The sequence below is a fragment of the Notamacropus eugenii genome, chromosome 3 (assembly GCF_028372415.1).
Source record: "Notamacropus eugenii isolate mMacEug1 chromosome 3, mMacEug1.pri_v2, whole genome shotgun sequence".
Classification (NCBI taxonomy): Eukaryota; Metazoa; Chordata; class Mammalia; order Diprotodontia; family Macropodidae; genus Notamacropus; species Notamacropus eugenii.
Window position 1 is genome coordinate 453,519,771 of NC_092874.1, and position 19,380 is coordinate 453,539,150.

At 37.3% G+C, this 19,380-nt stretch overlaps 2 long non-coding RNA genes across 4 annotated transcripts in view; one reads left to right on the forward strand and one right to left on the reverse strand.

Moving 5' to 3' along the window:
• The window catches only part of LOC140497579 (uncharacterized), a 69,779-nt gene that overhangs the window by 18,750 nt on the left and 31,649 nt on the right, over positions 1-19,380 (reverse strand). The window lies entirely within an intron of this gene.
• LOC140497578 (uncharacterized) lies at positions 1,026-10,369 on the forward strand. The gene is made up of 3 exons (XR_011964734.1): positions 1,026-1,287; positions 2,162-2,242; positions 10,184-10,369. It is a non-coding gene; the product is annotated as an uncharacterized lncRNA (long non-coding RNA).

Below are 19,380 nucleotides of genomic sequence, written 5' to 3' on the forward strand. Positions count from 1 at the left end.
CAAACCCAGGTACTTTTTCAACCCAGAACTTGCCCCCACTACTTCATGTTAATGGATTATCTTTCCCCATTTCTTAGAAAAAAAAATTTAAAAAAAGAATTTTCCTCTCCAATCCATTGTAGTTACATACAGATTATAAAATGATATTCTATAGGTTCTTGGGATAGGACCTAACATAGATATTGAAGAGAATTCAGGAGCCCTGGATGCAGAAAATACTCCTTATGTAGGTTGAATAACTTATTTCTGAAATCCCAATAGCAGAAGTTGTTCCAGTTTTTCAGGAGGTACACAGAAATCTCTGCAAGTTTCCTAAGAAGAGGAACCAATAATCTCTATTAAATAGCCAGGTTGATTGGGGTTGTTAACAAAGAAGCCTTCACACAGGGATGCTGGGGCATACTATACCCTCAATCCTCCCGAGTCCCTCCCGGGGAGTCCCACTGTGCCTGAGTATCTGAGGGAATCATTTTGCCTCCGCCAGCTAGCAGATATAATGCACCTGTGTGTCTCCCGGGTCCCACACGCTATTTTCATAAATCCCTGTTCAAGCAGAACAGTGGCAGTCAAAAGGACATGTAGTCCCTGAGGGCAACTTGTTGGAAGGATATTACAATATGTGCCTTACTTCTGAGGTTAGCAGGCATCCCTGAGCAATGGAGCAAATCCTCAGACTACACTTGTTTCTACGCAGGCAAAGTAAAGGGGAGAGCAGAGGAGTCGTCTGGCAAACTCAATCAATACAGACAGCCAGTGGGCTTCATTCAGACCACTTTTCCCCTCACTCGCAGGGTGATTTCCTTGGTTTCAACAGCGTACTTGGCCTAACTGCTTATAGAGAAATTCCCTAGAGAACATATTTTCTAGCAGCTAATTTTCCAAGAGTCATTAACTATGAAGCATTTGAGATTCTTCTTTTTCTAAACTGGGGGATGTTTAGACATATTCCATGTTCAATGTTCTATGGTTTATGTGTCATAAAAGGATATAGGGCTTTATCCTATTGGACCAAGCAAGAGTCCTAGCCTCAGCTCTGGAATGTGACCAAATGTAATATGGAAGAATCACTTCCCCCTCACAACACATTCTGACCCTTAATGGGATTTTATTGTCCAATGAGATTGGTACAAGGCCCCTTTCTCCACAGTGTCCATGAAGGAAATCTTTCTTAGTCCTTTCTCACCAAACAGGTCAAAAGAAATTCCAGAAAAGGGACATGACATCCGAGACTCCTAAGACCTTATTCAATTTCAGCTACAAAAGAAGCCCAAACGTCGCTCCTGACAGGTATGTCATCTGCACCTTAACAAAGTTTTTTGGGCCTTCCTATTGCAATCAGCTCGAGGTCAAAAAGATCAGCGTTACCATTTAATTTCTCTTGGAAACGTCCCAGACTTTCCACATGACTGCATATTGAGAAGCACTGGATAAATAATACCAAATTTGAGCTTTTATTTTTTTAAAGCTAGTTCTCATCCACTTTAAACTGTCATACCATTTTTTTTAACCATTCAAATTTGGGAAGATCACATTGTTAACTACCAGGCAACTGGGGAAAAAACCTTCATACAACAATACCCGCTTAATTGAAGATTTCTCTTAACATTTTTTTATAGAATAATGTGGGTGTTATCCATATGAAAAAAAATGCTTTTAATGAACCAGTTCAAAATCAGGGCAGGAAAAGAGCAAAGAGTTTCCTTTAGGTTCTGGTGACAGTTTACATAAAAAAAGATGTTTTATTTTCTCTTAGCAGGGTGTACACCATCATTTTGTCTTATTATTCCTGACATTTAGTCCATCATATTAGCTTCTTTGTGGGAAACAAGAAAGCAATTAGGGGCCCTGCTCTTTATTCCACAGGAAAGTCAGAGTCGACTTTCCCCGAAAACACTTAATGATGTAGCAGACCTGGTCAAACAGAAAATGTAGAGGCTTTAAAATGCAATAAAGATACAGCTTTAATAATTTTCAATTATAGTTATCCTGCAATAATGTTAGTGAATCTCATCTAGAAAGTAAATTATTCACTGAAAAGGATATAGAAATCTGGGGGTTTGTGTGACTTTCCCATTTAAAGTTTCACCAAGATTTTCCCCGATAAGGCTCCTTTTTTCGATTACATATTTTATACTTTGTTTCTATCCTATTCTTCTTTCAGGATGCTGTTTCTACTTTTTAATATACTTTTCTAACAAAACACTGTAGTTATGGAGTGGCCATTCAGATGGATCTATTCAAAGTAAGTATTCATTCACTTGCTGCCAGAAATACTGATAATGTGATATTTTTTTATTTAGTTTTAAGAATACATTTTTCATTTTAAGCAAATGAAACTTGGAGCTAAATAAGAAACCTGTCATTTGCTTTCAGGAGCAAGTTGGTAGGAAAAAAAGTCATGCATGTTTCCATTACATGAAGGTTTCTTTTCTTTCGTGTAAATAAATAGATCGATTATGGAATGTTTCAAAGAGGGGGATAGGAACTACAACAAAATATTTCAAACCCACATTAAAATGTGCTCAAATGAAAAGTGGAATATGGAATATGTCCTTTAAAAGAGGGTAGTATTGCGCTACCTATCAAACTTGAAAAAAAGCAATTAACCTAGTCATTTTCTACATTCCTTTGGCTATAATTTCTAATACTTGTGCTTAGATAAAAGCTGGATCTTTCATAATTTAGCTTTCTGTCCAACTTTCTGCTACCATGAATTCAACCACCTTTGTTAAACTCTTACTGTCATAAATTGAACATACCATTACAAGTTTGACTTGGTGATTAGATGGGTGTAAAACTTTTACCATGAAGCTTGGGTCCGGGAAATTCCTGGCATGGAATCCAGGAACGCACTCTAAACTTTTTCATTATGTATTTATTTATATCAGAATTCATTTTCTAACTTACCTAACCCAAGTTCCCACCAAACTAAAATAATGAATGCACACAAGTCATACGACATTGAAAAGTTTTGATCAATTTCAGGAATTCTAGTGAGTGCTATGGTGGGGTTGCTCTCATCCAGCCCAAAAAAATGAAAAATCCAAAGAAGATTGTTGTCATTGTTCAGCCTTTTCTTTAGTCATGTTCAAATCTTTGTGACCCCATTTGGGGTTTTCTTGGACAAGATACTGTAGTGGTTTACAATTTCCTTCTCTAGCTCATTTTACAGAGAAGGAACTGAGGCAAATAGGGTTAAGTGACTTGCCCCGGGTCCTGCAGCTTGTCTTCCTGACCAGGGCATGTGCTCTATGTCCTGAGCCAACTAGTGATCCCCCTCCCCAAAAAATTGATTCACATATTATTTTCAAGGAACCTAGATTGTGAAAAGGTTAAGTAAAACTAAGTAAAGAAAATGTTTAGAGAGTAAAAGTAAGGTCATACTACATTAGAGAGTCTAGAAGCCTCTCAATGATCTATAGTAATTTAGGGAGTGTGCATTTCAACAAGGGTTTTGGTTTAGTAATGATATGTATGTATGTTTTTTTGGGAGTGGGGAGTATGTAAAGGCAAAACAAAATGTAATATCTCTACATCTGTTTCTTAGTCCCTTCTCACTGATGTTGTTTGGCTCCCATTGCTAGGATATGCCCACTGAAGAGTTCAAGATATTAAATTTCCTGGTATTTTAAGTGAATTAGGATACAAGTTAAAAAATGTTCTAAGTAGCATTTATACAACATCAATTATGTGCCAGGCACTGTGCTAAGAACTTTACAAATCTCTCATTTGATCCTCCCAAACACCCTGGGAGGTAGGGACTATTCTTTATCTTCATTTTACATTTGAGAAAACTGAGGCATACTGAAGTTAAATGACTTACCCAGGTCACACAACTAGTCTGAAATCAAATCTGAAGTCAAATTTGAACTCAGGTTTTCCTGAGTCTGGACCTAGTGCCAGCTAGCTGCCAGTAGTCTAGAGGATTGGATTCTAAGTAGAATCCTAGAAGCCTAAGTAGAATTCTAGAAGTAACCTTGGAAATCATGATCTCTCTCTCTCTCTCTCTCTCTCTCTCTCTCTCTCTCTCTCTCTCTCTCTCTCTCTCTCTCTCTCTCTCTCTCTTTCTCTCTCTCTCTCTCTCTCTCTTTCCCCCTCCCTCCCTTCCTCTCTCCTTCTCCCTCTCCCTCTCCCTCTTTTTTTCTTCTCTGTCTCTCTGTCTCTCTCTCTCCCTCCCTCTATTTTTCCCTCCCTCCTTCTCTCTCTCTCCCCCTCTTGTTTCACAGAGGAGGAAACTGAGAATCATAGAGGTTAAAGGACTGGGGAAAAGCAGATGTCTTCCTTGACAAAGTTCATGAGAATCTTAGTGAGACTGATTTCTTTTATTGCCCATATTCTTTTTGAGAAGTGTAGAGCATCATTTGTTTTTGTACCAGATATACCAAAAGATCCAGAGAAACAAAAAGAGAGTCTTCAGTCATCTTCTGAAGCAATGATGACAACTCTGTTCTCATGAATCTGGCAAAATCAGCCTTTTCATTTCAGATCTAAATCCAATAAAGGTTCATCCCACCTAGTCATCCATCCAGCAAGGGTATCTTACCAACTACTCTGCTGCTTCTCTCCTTCCCACCTAGAAGAGTATCCTCTGAGCTGGACTTCCAGGGGCTGTCTCCCCATTGCCCTCTTCTCCACCCCATCCTATTGCCTCATTTAACCACTCAGTTTTGGAGCTCCTCCCTAAGGCTCAACTCTTTTGATTGATGAGTCTGTGAGTATAAACTCTCTTATCCCAATGGTTATCCAGCCCCAGACCATACTTCACATCCCATTCAGTCATCCACTTCAGGCATGCTGCCATCTACCATTCCATCTGCATAGCCTTTCCTAATTTTACACCTCTTGCTCTCTGAATCATAATCATATCAACTCTACTATGTAATCATTGCATCTTGAAATGTCATGATAGTAGTCTTCTCTAGGGCTAAACTCACCATCCCCATGATTTCCTAGGTCAAAACACCCTTCCCTGGCCACCATGCCAACGTACATTTTGTCTCACCCTATTAGTTCCTTGATATCAAAAATTATTTCAATTATGTCTTTGAATACTTGGTGCCTAACACAGTGTCTGGCACATAATCAGTCCTTTTTAAATGCTTCAATATTCATTCATGCATTAATGTGAGTGTCATAAAGAATACCAACATACTATATGAATGTCAGTTATCATTATTTTAGTTATTTCAATTAATATAAATTTAATAACCTACAATACAAAAATACAACAAAAAAATCACACATAAAGCTATAAACATGTTTAATGGTGAGAGGAAGGAACAGACTCCAAATTAACAATGTAGAATTTTGAATAAAGAGCTTGGCTTAGAGTCAGCAAGGCAACCCTGGGTTCAAGGCTCACCTCTGACACATATCTGTGTGACCATGGGGCAGCCATTTTCTAAAAAGAGAGAGATGATATTTCCACTGTATTCACTGATCATCAAAGCCCACCTGGGAAATTGTGATTAGTTCACTGTAAGAGGTATATTGATAAAGGCAACCAGGATGGGGAAGGGCCTTCAATCCATGACATATAAGAATGGATTGAAAGAAAAATCTTCCTAACAATTAGAGTCGTACTAAAATGAATGCAATAAAATTGGCTCAAAAGAAAATGGGCTCCCTCTCCTTGGAAGTCATCAAGCAGAGACTGCACCACTTGTTGTTTATATTGTAGTGGGGATGCCTTTGGTATGTGTCTTAAACTAGAAGGACCAAGTAAGGCCCCTATTAACTCCAAAATTTTGTGATTCTGTGATTCTATGGCCCTTCTAGTGGCCCCCAACGACATTCCAAAAACAGGTGCTGGTCTGACTTGGGATAAAGAGTTGCTTCACCAAGAGTACCCTACATACACAGATGATATCACAAGTCCAGACCAAGTTCAATTAATGAATAATAACAATGTTTTTATTAAAAACAATATTTTGTTTGCTTCTGTGTGTTGTTTAATTGATTTTCTCTCTGTAGACCATGCCCTGCCTTCTGACAACCATCATTTATATTGTCTTAGTACAGCTATAGTATAGTGTTTTTCAGTCCTGCCTTCTTTATACTTCATAAATTCATATTACTTCATATACATTGTATAGTACAATATTACATGATTTTGCTATGCTATAAATTATTATGCCATTTTCCCAATCTTTGCACATTCACGTAGCTTTCATTCTTGGTTCTGGGGGAGTTTGATGGACTTACTATTACAAATAAAGCTGTTGTAAAATCAGCCATACTTCAAAGGTATAACTAGCATGGCGGAAACAGTGATTAACTTTGTATTGCCTAATTGGGAGACCATCTCTTCTATTCCACAATCTGTCCCCCTGCTTCATTTTTCAGTTCTCTACCCGTCCATGTTATTGCACAATTCTCCCAGTAAGACAGTACTAGCAGTCAAATTGTCCTTTAAACCCAGGGATATGCTGGAGCCAGCTCTTACCAGCTCACAAGAGCTGATTATTAAATTTTCATTGAGGGCATTTACAACTTGGAAATACACAAATCCTATTTTCTAGCTTAAGAGGAGAATGCTAATAATGTAGATTAATCTTAAATGCATTTCTTACATATATATTTTCCTCAGAGAGCCAGTTGTTAAGTATTTATGAACACACTGCTGTCTGAGCCCCAATTTCCCCAACCAAATTATTTTGTGCAATGCCACTCTCCTCCCTTCCCTATCTTCATCAATGACAAGGATAGGGATAAGAACTGCTCCTGTGATTTTTTCCATATATATATATAAAAATCCTAGGATGAGAAGAGTTCTCTTATTGTGGATTGGTACCTTCTCTGCAATTTATGACTTTAGAAAGTTGTTTAGTGCACCAAAATGTTGAATGATTTTGCCCAGGGTCATGATACAGAGTTTGAACCCATATCTCCTGGCTTTGTGGCCACTATGCCAAGCTGATTCTCTCTCATCAGAGCAAGATTATTTCCAGTTTTGTTATAATGTTATCATCTGATCAATGCAAACATCTGTGAACAACATCTGCAATATGACGTACTCATTAACAGATTATAAAGTTATTATCAACATTTAACAGATGAGGATCTAGGGCTTACTGAGGTTAAGGGTATGCCTGTGTTTATTCAGCTAACAGTGGCAAAGCCAAGACCGAAACCCAGATCTAATACCATATCTAATGCTACGTCCACTACCCTATCCTAGCATATAATCTGATATTGATAAAAGGCTTTACTTGAAAGGTAAAGTTCTTCAAAGTATACTTTCTCCTTTGTTACCCAGACTCTGTGTTTTGACTAACCACAGGTGTTCCCCCACAAGAATCCTTTACAAACCACCTCCATCTTGGTTACATGTTTCCTCAAATCTTTTCCAATTCCATTTTGTTACTCAAATATGACTCACATGTCCTTTGAGTTTTACCCTTCCTGGATTGTCCAGGATAGGAATAGTAAGACTGAAAATTGTAGGATGGAATAGAGACCACAAATAGACATAAATCATGGGTTTCCTTGTTAGTTAGCACAGCACCATCCCCTAGATCATAAATAAAAGTCTCACCTGAAACACTGGGAAGGCAAAAGAATCTTTACAATACTCTGGGTACACCACATGTTTATACATTTTTATTACCATCTGTTAGCATCTCCTCCCTCTTTGGAGGCCTCTTTGCATAAGGAACTTGTGGGTTTCTACTTTCCTTTCAATTCTGTTTTATATTCTACTTTAATGATAAAGAAGCTTAGCCAGAGAAATAGAATTACCAAACATTCACTGTGAGACACCGAAAGGGATCTCTCTCTAAGAAACCAGGATCTACATGACTTTTCCATTCCTCCTGAGAGCCCATTAAGGCAAGGCACACAGGGTAATGTGCTCATTGGAATGCTTCACAAAATGTGCAAGGGAGAAGGATGCTGAAAACTTTGGAGTTAGAAACTACTGTAGCATCGGCAAGTAGGCCAGTGCGTACCAGGGCTAAAGGCAGTGGGTTGGTCCTATTGGACAGCTTCCTATAGGAAGGACGGATTGATAAGACTGAATATGATTTCACTGTGGAAGAGATAGTGAGGAAAGCTCTACATTTGGAGGGAGAGGATTTGGATTCAAATCCTGGTTCTGCTGCTTTTTTCCTACATAATCTTGTATCACTCATCACCCTTCCCCACACCTGAATTTTCTCATTCTGAAATGAGGGGGTTGGACTTAGATGACCTTAAAGGTCTCTTCCTAACATAGAAAGTTTCCAACTCACTTTATCTACTTTGTCTCATTTTACCTTTCCAATAGGTCTATGAAGTAGGTACTAAGGCTTTAATTATTGGGGGGTTATAGAGTCAAAGGATCTGAGGTCAAATCTCATCTTCAACACTTACAAACTGTGTGCCTTTGGGAAAGTCATTTAACATCCCTAAGTCTCATCTTTCTTATTTGTAAAAGGAAATGCTTGTGTTATTCCACATAGTAAGAATAAAATAAATGTGAAAAGAGGGCTTCTCATGATGGCATCTAGTACGGGAAAAAAAGAAATTAGATCAGTCAGTCAGGAAGCATTTATTAAACACTACATGCTAGACACTGAAGGTGCAAAGAAAAGGAGAAAAATGGACCCTGTCTTCAAGGAACTCACATTCTAGTTGAGGCAATATCGTCCAAATGGTCATGTATGTACAAGATGTATAAAGTATAAATGCGAGGTGATCTCAGAGGGAAGGCATTAGCAGTGCCAGGGAGTGGGAGTGGGAAAGACTTCTTTATAAAGGTGGTATTAGTTGACTCCTGGACTTCTTGGTTGCCATTACAAGTATGTCCATCACAATGTCCACCCAAGGTAGAGGATCCCATCTAACTACCCAAGGGAAGCCAGTTCTCCACCTCCCTCCACCGCCTCTCATTAGTCTGGAATCTTACACAATGGGAGAGGAGGAAGGGAATAAGCATTTATTAAGTACCTACTATGCTGAGCATTTTATAAACATTATCTAAATATATATAAACATAAATATCATATTAGATAATAGTAATAAAAAATCCCTAGTTTTAAGCCAAAAAAAATAAATAAAGGGGGTATTTGAGCTGATACTTGAAAAAAGTCAAGAAAGTCAGGCAGTGGAGATGAGGAGGGCAAATATTCTAGGAACAGAGGCAGCTAGTGAAAAGACCCAGAATGGATGAGATGAAGTGTTGTGTGTGACGAACAGAAAGAAAGACAGTGTCAATGGATCATAGAGTCAATGGAGAGGTGAAAATGATGAACTCTAAGGTCCCTTCATGTTCTAGATCTACGAACATTTTTATGAACATCCACAAACGAAATTGAGGCATGAAGAGACTCTACAAACTTGTCCAGGATCACACAAATGGTTGGTATAAGTGGTGAGATCTGAACCTCGTTCTACCTGCCTCCAAGTGCAGCATGACATCCACTACACTACTGTGCCCCTTTCAGCTCTCAAAGTAGGATTCCACTTGATCAGGTTGCTCTCCTACAAAGAAAGTTCAAATCTGCTTTCATGTATCCAAGTGACCTTAGAAAACCCTACTGCGATAATAAAATGTACTTGCCTGGCATATAATAAGAACTTGTAAGTGCTTTGTGATGGAGCGCTTCCTGGTACATCTTTATTTTTATCCAATTGTCATATAAACTAAAATATCATAGTATATTTAGGAAATCATATAAATGTGCAACAAACATGAATTCCCTAATATCTAGAGCAATGTCATAAAATTCAAATAGAAAGGGGACTATAATCTATATATAAGGATCCTCAGGGATGCATATTAACTTCATTTTTAAATGTTAATGCTACCTGAGTTTTATTGTATTCTTATTAATTTTGTTAAATTAATTACATTTTAACTGATTCAGGCTACACTTTGGAATGTCATGGGCCACATGGGCATTGTAAAACATGTGCTAATACTTAGATTTGTAAAAGGTTCCTGCCCTTAAGGAGCTTATATTCCATTAATGGAGGGAAGAGGAGAAGAAGGAATATGAACTCAACGTAGAAAGCTAAAATATACGTTACATGATAAGTGCACTAGAGAAAGTAATGAGATTTAATCATCCAAATTTCCAAATGCAAACTAATTTTCTTTTAGTTGCTGTTTATCTAACATAATTGTTTTTTAAATAACATGGTTGATGAAAGCAAGTTTGGATGTTATACATTAATATAAGTATAAAATCTTCTGTTTCAGAATCTGGCCTTTAAGAACTGTGAGCCCTAATCACAATATTGACAACCTAATAACATGGAAAAAAATGGAGTCAAGGGAATGATGTACATGCCATAAATAAGACCCATAAGTGGATGTTTTATGTGTTTTAAATGTCTATTTTATCATTAATTATTCTTTGGTAAAGACTCTATGATTAAAATAACACCACCATATGCTGTTCTGTGTGTCCGCTTTGTTCTAAAGAGGATATATATGTCCTTTCATATGCTACGTTCTCAGCCATCTGTGAAAACTAATCTTGTGGCCAACATGGATCAGTGGTTCTTCATTTCCATGTTATAAGGCGTTAAGAGTCGGAATCCTAGAGCCAGCCGTTTACAATTGCTATTATTTTTTTTCATTTGTGGAGAGCACTCAGTGTTCCAATGTGCAGATATATTTGGTGTCTATTATGAGGAAAAGTTTGGATTCTCTTATTAGGAGTGTTTTCACTCTATAAATAGTATGAAAGGAGAAACCAGCTCCATGCTAAAGTTATATAAAATAGTTACTATGTGTCCACTCTGTGGTTGTTCAAGCCAAGCCTTTTGTCAATGGGCAACCTAGAGTTTATGCCTCTTTGGTGACTCTGCCAGTCCCCAATTTTTTTTTTGAGGGGGGGGTGGGAATGATCAAGTTTTAATCCTCAGTCTAAAACATCAACTTCCAGAGTACAAACCCTCGGCAAAGACCATGCCCCAAGAGAACTAATCCTGTTCCACACTCCCACATGATGGATCATCTAATAATGTTGAGTGTGAATCTTCAGCCTGACTGCCAAATCCTCAGAGGAAACAAGAGTCTCAAAGCAGACAAGAAATGTGTGATCTTCCCAAATCATGTAGAGACAGGAAACTCTTTGAAGACATGGTATGGGGATAAGAAAGAGAGGAGTTATTGAATGAAGATAATTCTCCTGTTCCTCAAAACAAAAGTCCAACATATATAGGTGGATCCCCTTTAACAGTGAGGCCAAGCCCTGAATTCTTAGGAGAAAAGGATTTTTAACCCTTCTTACATGGAGCTCTCCAAGGTACTCAAAAGTTTCTTCTTAGAACTCACACTAGCCCACTCTACCAAAGACCTGCATTTCTGCCTTGAATGAAAGTCTAAGGTACTATTAACTTCTCTCCTACTACCTGGAGCATTGTCCCAGAGGAAAGGCATAGTATAGAGGAATGTACTATACACATATACTATATAGAGAGAAGTATAGTAAAATATCTGAAATAAGTGTCCTAAAGACTTCACTGTGTGGGATTGGACAACAAGAAAGGGAAAAGAAGGAATGGAGAATGAAACAGCAGCCAGGGAGAAGATGACCTATTCTTGCCTGATCTGCTTATGACTAGTAACACCTATTTTCAAGCTAGCTGACAAGATTATAGTCTTCTCTGTATTTTCTCCTTCAACTATGGCATAAAGTAAAAGCAGGATAACTGAGAAGCCTCTGCCTCAAAACCCCATTTGCTCAAGAAGCTAGACATCAAGGGTCAGTGGAAACAGTATGACTAGATTACACTAGTGGATGTGTAGACATCCACTCTAAACATTCCATTATAGGAAAAGAAGTATTTGAGGATACAAGACATTGTGACCAGGGTTGTCAGGCCTAAGAGAGGGAGGGATGCTATGATCAGCCATAGTGCCCTAGAACCTATTTCGTCTGAACCTTCCTTGCCTTTGGGAACCATTCTGTCCTTAACCATCATGACCTTACACATATGCCTAATAAGTGATGGTTATATCATAACTTAATGTGCAAGGTTAGATCTTCATCATCAAAGAAGCTTTTTTATTTCTCCTCAAGACTAAAGTTGGGGTACAGTCCTAATTTGTGTGTCTGTATGTGTGCAGTCTGAACGAGGATTCTCATAAACATTGTCAATGAAAAGAGATACTAGATCTTTTTTTCACTTCTCATGTTTTTAAACCAAATTAGAAATGTTTAAATAGCTGAAACAACCATTGAAAAGTATTGATTTTTTAAAAGACATCTAGAAAGAGTAAGACTGAGAGAAATACACATGTAGGTACATCTCAATGCATTTCTCACTAATTCTTAAGTGTTATCAATCAGAAAAAGTATAATGAGACCAAAGGGCAGTGAAGAAACATGATGGGCATAAGACTGCATTCCATTTTGAACAACGACTTTCATTAGAGAAGTGGCATGAAAATCATTATCAAAAGCATAGATGACCCCAAAAAGAGATCAATTAGTCTTATGTTAAAGATAAGAGAAAACAGGCATATTGAAGGATTCAAAAATGATATTCTAAGATGAGATAAAACAAATCCTTCCCATACATTCATTATATAATATGTAGATTTTTTTCAAAGAAAACATGGATAACAGCCACATAGGATCAAGTGTTGGAGTTGACACAGAGAAATCTAGTAATGAGTTATACTCTTAGAGAACATATGTGAGTTCTCCATCTCATAGGCTGGGTAAGTCACTTAACCTCTACATCAATGCAGAAATTCACAAGTCTATTAAAATATCTGTTGTTGCTAAATTTATCCCAATGCCTTAATAGAATGGTTCTTTTTAACTTAGTCTGAATCCAGAATCTTGAGGTCAGATAAAAACCATGCATGTTGTATGTATGCATATATTACACATATTATAAAACAAAATATCAACTTGCCAATTTTGATTTTTTGAAAGATCCGTATGCAAGCAAAAGTGGGGAGGAATACGCCCTGAAATATTCTAATAATTGCTAAGACAAGGTAATGTGCTATGTAACATTGAGCCAAAAGAAAATAAATGTAATAACGATAAATGCAAAGGCCTACACTTAGGTCCAAAAACTTAACTTTGTACAAGATGAGGGAGGCTTGACTAAAGTATCGGTTTTTTCTGAAAAATATCTAGGTGAGAGGTCAACTGAATTCAAGATTAATATGAGTAAAGTGTGACACGGACAGAAAAGAAGCTAATAGTTTCTTAAGCTACTCTGAGAAAACCATTAGAGTCTAGGACAAGAGAAGTTGCAATGGCATTGTCCTCTGACCTGAGCAGACCCAAATCTATGGTGTTGTGTTCAGTTCTGGCTTCTGTCTTTTAGGAATGACATCGATAAGCTGCCACAAAAAATCTTTCATTAACCTCCTCCCTCAACTAGAGTCATTTATCTGTAGCTAGCATTTACTTGGTAGCAATTTACTTAATTTCTGTACATACTTACATTGTACCCTCTCTGGATTACCCCTCAAAAACAAACTCACACTCACAGGGGTCCAGGTGTAGCTACTACAAGTTTCAAGGTACTCTATTGGTCTGCCCTTCTAAAACCATAGCTCATGAGCTCATACCAGCATACTTCCCTTAAACGGTCTTCCAATAGGTGCAATTAAGTCAAAGACAAGACATTTCCTGGGATGTCACCATAAGAAAATAGTAACAACCATTCCTTCCATTAATCTTGAATATACTCACCAACAGCTACACACAGTATCAGTGAGAAGAGGGAGCACACATTTAAATTAGTCTAATATGGGACATACATTGGAAAGACATGTGGTCAAGGCAACTCACCCTTCTGGTATTACAGGATCATAATGTCCTTTTCTTTTTCATTGTGTCCTGATTCATCCTTGGTATAGCATTTCTTTGGATAAGTTAAAGAATATCCAGAGGAGAATTGGGTAAGATGATGATGGTCCTTGAGATCACTACAAGTTGAGGCTCAAACGTAGAAACTGGGAATGCTTAGCCAACAACAGACTTGAGTAGGGGAAGAAGAGCCCTTATTTAAAAGATGGTCCTATAGAAAAGGAATTTTACTTTCCCTGATCAAACATATAGAGCAAAACCAGTTTTAGTGGGTGGAGGATGCAGAAAGATAGATTTAGACTCCATGTGAGGAATCATTTCCTAAGGATTTGAGTTATCTGAAAGGGGAATGGACTGCTGTGGGAGGGAGTACTTACCCCTGACTGGAATACTTCAAACAAAATCTGATTGAAAGCTCATCATTGCAGAGGAGACTCTCAGTGAGATATGGTTTGGATAAGTTCTCTGGGGTCCTTTCCAACTCTAAGATTTAATGGTCTTGAATTGCTGTTTCAGAACTGTGATCAAAAGAGTTGCCTTTCCTGTCTCCAAGAGTAGAGCTACTACTGCTGCTACCATTAAGGGCAAGAGAGTTCTGCCATTCCCCTTCTCTGGTGGTATTCCTATAGGTTAGGAATAATTGTTCCTATTACTGGAAGGCAGAATTAATTTTACTGTAGAAATAGTATAATCAATGATGCTTAAGTACAGCTAAAGAATATTAGAATACTTCTTCAGGAAGACAATGGAATAAATAGACTATTGAGGACTGGCCTGGGAATATAATCATGACTGATTATTTCTATGAGAAAATGCATTCTCAAGACCAAATTGCCAACATGCATCAGACTTTCAACATGAAATTCATATGGGGAGGGGTTTTCAATGGTACCTCCTCAATGAGACACCCTTTCTGTGATCAGAATTTTTACTCCTCTTGTTAATACCAGAGAAACTTGTGTCACATCAATCAATGTGGCCTTTACCTTTACCAAGAGGCATGCCAGATGGAACTCAGAAGTGTTAAGCTAAAATACAGAAGGCCCAACTGTGGGGTAGCTCCTAGCTGTGCCTTTTGCTTTCTGTGTGATCTTGAACAAGTCAATATCTCTTGTCATCATTTTCCTTATTTGACCAATGAAGAAGTTGGCTGCTTGACCACTGTCGTCTTTTTCAGCTGTGAATCTATTAATCCATGAACTCAATCAATCAATAAGCATTCATTAAGTACCTACTATGGGCCAAAGACTGTGCTATGCATTTGAGATACAAATACAAAGAATGAAATAATCACTACCCACTCAGAAAAAAACTTACATTCTAACTGTTAAAAAAGAAGTACATACATTATATACAGAAAAAATATAAAGAGAATAAATACAAGGTAGTGGAATCCAAGATAGTTTGAGAGGGAGAGAGGAAGGGTGCTAGTATTTGGAGGGATCAGGAAAGGTTTCACATAGAAGGTAGAGTTTGAGTTGAATCTGGACAATGAAAAAATAGGATGGGCTTTAAAGATTGTGAAGGGCTTTAAAAGATAACTAGAAATAACCTTCTTGAAAGCTTCTGTTAAGCATGAAACAAAATAGTTTTCTGTTTATATCAATTATAAAACACTGGAAATTCTAACAGAAATACTAGGGATTTAGTTCAGAATTTGTTGTTGTATTTGATATTATATTCAATATTTTCCTCAGCCCAAAACCTTACATGTACGTGTGTGTGTGTGTGTGTATGTGTGTGTGTGTGTACAAAGTTACCTGCAAAATGACCTGGGCACTTAATATTCAGGTAGTATTGACCTCAGTCCTCCCCAGTTACTAAAGTGACTTCAGGTACATAGGGAAGCATCCCCCACCCCACAGTTAAACTCGTCAAGACTGGTAGAAATGGTAACAATAAAAAACATAGAACATTTAACAAATAGCAATCACCCTCCCTTCTATTTTGATTTCAGCCACCAAATTCTAGCAGTGGAAAACTGAGAAGAGGGAAAAATACCAACTTAATAGGCATACCTTCATCATCAGTCCCTGAAAAGTCCTTTCTTATTAAATGGCCAGAATTTGCCAAGCATCAGCATTGCAGGATCTGAGTTAAGCCATAGTTTTTCAGGTTGGGCTCATGAAATAAAAATTGTCTGATTTGAGCCTTTGAGAGAAAGAGGAGCTTCTCTCTAACCTCTATGGAAAAGGCCCAGAAGACCCCTGAGAAGAGAAGCAATATGGCCTCCCATCCACACTGACACCCTTAATTATGCCGTTTGAGCTTTGATGTTCTGACACATAAATAGCTAAAAATTTGCTATTTCATTTTTGTGCACTCGCAAGTTGGAAATGTCATCAAGTTTCATCAAGATTGAAATGGGGTCCAATTTGCTAAAAATGCCTCATGCATAAGGAAGTTTTGTGTTCTCTTTCACATGGGAGTCAGCCCGCACAATGCATTATGCACTGAGGGCTGAAAGAATCTTGACACGCCGCTCAGATGGATTACTGAAATGGAGGGAGCATTCCAGCAATGGTGTTGTGTGCACTTGCTGGGGTTGGGGGGGAGGGGGTGGGAAACAAAGATCCACTTCCCAAAGAAAATGGTCCTCTGGACTTACTGAAGGAGTATTGATGTAGAAACGACATGGACAGTTTCCCTCTGCTCATTATTTCTGATTCACAGATGGTCACTGCTTTAATGTGTCCCTCACACAAAGGAAAGGATGCTAACAGGGAAAAATAATTGCTATTTTATGTCCCTTTTGCTTTTTAGCAGCACATAAGACTAACAACTTTTTACTTTAACAATGTGAAAGGAAAGTGAATTAGTGGAGGGGAGGACTGGCTTCTTATAATTCCACCTTATCTTTCTAATTGGGATTATTTCTCCCTTGCATCTGTTGAATAAAAAGCCACTCTGAATGAGACTCAAGGTCTCTCAGAAAAGCCTTTAAAAATATTTGAGAGCCAACATTTCTGGGCATGTATGCGCATGTGTGCACTGGATCTTGATTTCCTTACTCCAATTTTTGCTTCTGTTTTTTTTCATATCTTAGAGATGTAAATTTGTTATTTAATATTCATCTATAAAATGCTGAAAAGACTATAAACTTGCTCTCATTTGGGCATCCTAGGAACTCATGTTAGACAAAATAATATCTTAAAATTTCTCCATTGGTTTTATCTTAAAAGGCCAAAGGGGGAAGGGGGAGGGCAGTATGAAGATATCTTGATCTGTAAATAAAGACTTGGTGATCACTAAGATTCCTTCTAGCATATATATGTGTGTGTGTGTGTGTATATATATATATATATATATATATATATATATATATATATATATATATATATATATATATATACACACACACACATATATGTGTGTGTATATATGTGTATATGCATACACATACATACTTATATTTATACAGAGAGAAGCTATATATATGCATATATATTCATATGTTTCTAGTCTATTTTATATATATATATATTCTACATGTATACATATTTCTATTCTAGCTTATGATAATTGATGGTTCTATTATACAAAAGATGATCTAAATGAACTATTAAAATGTGAGGAAACCAAGTGTCTTTGCTTTTATCGTGCCTGGCACATAATAGACCCTTAATTAGAGCCTGTTCATTCCTAAAAATGTCAAAAGTGGAAAGGACCTTAGAGATCATCAGATCAAGCCTGATCATTTTTATCAATGAGGGAGCTGAAGGTTAGAGAAGCAAAGTAACTTATATAAGATTTGGAAGGTAATTGGCAGGTATACTGGACAGAAAGAATAAGGAAGACCTACTCTCACATATTGCTTTTGACATATGCAAGTTAAATGACCAGAGGGAAAATGTTTAACTTCTTGGTGCCTCCAGACAATTGGTGGAAGCAATTCCCACACTGAAAAATCACAGGTCCAGATTCTGAAAATACATCAATAATCTTATGTGACTTTTTCTCATAAGAAAAGAAAATTACAGCAAACTTCTGACTCCAGAATAATTTTCCTTTTCATTTGTTTTCTAATTTAAAGAATATAGAAATCAAAATTAAAGCAATATTTTAGCAGTCTATGGCAAACTATAGTGACTCCATACATAAGTTCTGTAGTCAAATTACATCTGTACCTACATCATAACCAGCTGAAAGGGAGACTGTTCACAAAGATTGACCCAGGAATGCTTCCTCTGGAAAACAAGGTCCACACTACCCAACAACCATCCCCTGACCCTTGATTTCTAAGTATTTGGTTAAAATGATATCTTTCATAGAAAAGTGCAGCTGACAACAATCTAGACATTCTCTTCTTTAGCGTTCTATCTTTGTCTGGACAGGTAGTAAAGGCTCACTGCAATCTGGATGGAATCTACCTTTTGACATTTATTTCCCATTATTTTCTTTATCCAATCTAAGTTCTAACCAAATTGTATTGTGCCATGCCTTGTCCCTTCTCATTTGCTTAGTTCTTCTCATTTATCTGCAAGGTATTCTTTATATTTCTCTGAATACTGAAATCCTTAATCTATATCCCAACCTGAGAACTGCTGCCCACTTCTGTCAGTTACTCAACAAGCATGTATTAAGCACTTTTTAGGTGACCAACACTGGGTCAAATGAAAAAGACCCAAAGGAAGACAGGAACAGGATCCTTGTCCTTAAGGAACTCACATTCTAATGAGAGAGATAAATGCAAAAATTTGTGCATATGCAAGATATATACAGTGTAAATGAGAAAATAATCTTAGAAGGAAGGCATTAGTAGTGAGGAATAGGAAAGAGACAACAAGAAAAGTATCCCATAAAGAACAGGGTTGGAGTTGTTGTGAGGGAAGGTAGGGAAATCAGGTTTCACATGGGCACAGATGATACTGGGAAAAGAAATCTTGACAAGATTAGCAGAGATTTTGAAACCTTAGACATAAAACTGAAAATCTCAAGGGTAATAGTACTACTGTCACTCCTACTACATATTCAATGCAAGGACTTCCAAAGTAGAAGACAGGTACAGGAAGATGATTATGAAGGTGAAGGCTTTCTGAGAAAAGTATTTGGATTTCTGAATCAGCTCGAAATAGAGGAAGGATAGGTTCCTGGCCAGGGATGGAGTGCTCATCTAGTGCACAGCTGGGAAGAGTGCATGACAAGATCGATACTAATCCCAAAGAACAAAGGATGAAACACATCTCCCTCTTCTTAGAGGGAGGAAAAGCTGCACTATAGATTACAAATTATAAATTCACTGATGGATGAGGTTTGAGTGTCAGCTGGTTTTGCTTAATTGATTTTTTTTGTCATAAGGGAGGGTGCTCTAGGAAACAAGTATATTGAGAAATGACTATTTTAAAGAAACAAAATACATCCAACTTTATCTATGTATATACTATATAGTACACATATCTGTATACGTATATGTGTGTATATTTAGATACATATACACACAAAAAGAATTTGGACCCTTACAAATCTAATAGAAATGGCTTTGAAGTGAAAAATAAAGACATAAGGAAATTGCATACACACATCTATATATGTATATGTATAACTGATCATTAATGTGTGAAATTATGAAATGGATGCAAGTACACCTGATTCTTTGAATACTAGCTGGGAA